Source organism: Dendrobates tinctorius, unplaced genomic scaffold, assembly GCF_039654945.1.
Source record: "Dendrobates tinctorius isolate UK_male_01 unplaced genomic scaffold, ASM3965494v1 ptg000851l, whole genome shotgun sequence".
Taxonomy (NCBI): domain Eukaryota; kingdom Metazoa; phylum Chordata; class Amphibia; order Anura; family Dendrobatidae; genus Dendrobates; species Dendrobates tinctorius.
In genome coordinates, this window is record NW_027362487.1 from 1 (window position 1) to 2,500 (window position 2,500).

Sequence of the window (2,500 nt, forward strand, 5' to 3'; positions counted from 1 at the left end):
AGGCTTCCAGGAGCCTGGGTACACTTTTCAGAAAGTACCGTTGGGACTTAGAAAAATTTTCAGGATTTTTGGACTTAGTGCGTTTTTTGGATTTTTGTGCAAAAATCAGATTTCCCCTTCTCCCACCGCTCTGGGGCGTCAATATGATGTGGGGACCCGAGGGAGAGTGCCTCCCATGAGGGTAGAATGTGTGACTTTTGGGGGGAAAGTCGAATTATGGAGCAAAAACCATTTTTTGGGACTTAGAAAAATTTCGAGATGTGTCAGACTTCCAGGAAGGGGGCGCCTCGGGAGGTGTACCCAGGAGGCTTCCAGGAGCCTGGGTACACTTTTCAGAAAGTACCGTTGGGACTTAGAAAAATTTTCAGGATTTTTGGACTTAGTGCGTTTTTTGGATTTTTGCGCAAAAATCAGATTTCCCCTTCTCCCACCGCTCTGGGGCGTCAATATGATGTGGGGACCCGAGGGAGAGTGCCTCCCATGAGGGTAGAATGTGTGACTTTTGGGGGGAAAGTCGAATTATGGAGCAAAAACCATTTTTTGGGACTTAGAAAAATTTCGAGATGTGTCAGACTTCCAGGAAGGGGGCGCCTCGGGAGGTGTACCCAGGAGGCTTCCAGGAGCCTGGGTACACTTTTCAGAAAGTACCGTTGGGACTTAGAAAAATTTTCAGGATTTTTGGACTTAGTGCGTTTTTTGGATTTTTGTGCAAAAATCAGATTTCCCCTTCTCCCACCGCTCTGGGGCGTCAATATGTTGAGGGGACCCGAGGGAGAGTGCCTCCCATGAGGGTAGAATGTGTGGTTTTTGGGGGGAAAGTCGAATTATGGAAGAAATTGAGTTTTGAGGACAAAAAAGTGTTTTGAGGACAAAAAAGTTTCTTGAGGACAAAAAAGTTTCTCGAGGACAAAAAAGTGTTTTGAGGACAAAAAAGTTTCTTGAGGACAAAAAAGTGTTTTGCGAACAAAAAATGGAATTTTGTGATTTTGTGTAAAAATAAGTAATTTCCCCTACTTCCACCACAGGGGGGCTTCAGTATGTTGTAGGGCCCCCAGGGAGGGTCCCCCAACTGGGTTTAAAGTTTGTGGATCCTGGGCAGAAAGTTGAATTTTGGATGAAAAACCGAATTTTGGGACTTAGAAAAATTTCAAGCTGAGCAGTGACAGACTTCCAGGCAGGGGAGCCTCTCTGGAGGTGTACCGAAAACAGTTCCAGGAGCTGAGGTCATTTTCGAACATTTTTTGTTCGCTCAAATTTTTTTTGTTTTTGAGCTCTAAAAAGCTGTTATTATCAATTGGCTCAAAAATTTCAAGTGTCATGAGCTAGTACATGTTGGAGGAATACGTTTTAGGCAAAAAATTGCAAAAAAAAAAATCCAAGTGAAAAAGAACCGGAATGGGGAATTTCTGACTGCTGTAGCAGCCGCACAGTTCCAGGAGGTCGGATACATTTCCGACTTTGTCCCGCTCATTGAAGTACATTGTCCCGCAATGCAAATACATAGTAATGCGCACCTGCGGGAGAATATAGGAGAGAGTGGGCTCTCTCTACCCCGATGTATGGCGGTTGTTCCTATGGTTCTCTGGCTCGGGTAGGCGACTTAGAAGGTGGTCCCTCTTGTCGTGGAAGTTGCAAAATACGGCCGAGACTGAACTTCCACGGCTCCAGGAGGGACTTTTGCTGGTCGTGCGTCCCAAGTGAGAGAGGCGATCCTGGGGTACCTGAGCCTGACCAGACCCTCCCTCGGTGGTCCCTGGTCTTCTGAAGGGTGATGGCATTCAGGGGGGCAAATCTGGAGTCCGTGGCCGAGTTTGGGCTCTAGAAGGCGGACGCCCCTTCTGACCATGTCCCCTCAGAGCCGGCTGGATGGTTCATGGTCCGCGGCTTTGTCTGGTGGTCTGTGCCCAAGCCGGAGAAGCTGTCCTGGGGTACATGAGCTTTGACCAGACCCTCCCTCGGCGGTCCCTGGTTCTCTGGAGGTGATGGCTGTCAGGGGGGCAAATCTGGAGTCCTCGTGGGAAGGAGGGCTCTGGAAGGCGGACGCCCCCTCTGACTATGTCCCCTCAGAGCAGGCTGGATGGTTCACGGTCCGCGGCTTTGTCTGGCGGTCCATGCCCAAGCCGGAGAAGCTATCCTGGGTACCTGAGCTTCGACCAGACCCTCCCTCGGTGGTCCCTGGTTCTCTGGAGGCGATGGCTGTTGTCAGGGGGGGCAAATCTGGAGTCCTCGTGGGAAGGAGGGCTCTGGAAGGCGGACGCCCCCTCTGACTATGTCCCCTCAGAGCATGCTCGATGGTTCTCAGTCCCTGGCTTTGGCTTTTTGGCCATCCTGGGGTACATTCTTGCCAAAAAAAACGACTAAGTGAAAAAGAACCGGAATGAGGAATTTTCTAGGTGCCGCATCCGCCCTACAGTGACTTGAGGCCGGGTACAGTTCCGACTTCGTCCCCTTAAAGTGGGGACGTTGTCCCGCAATGCAAATACATAGGAATGCGCACCTC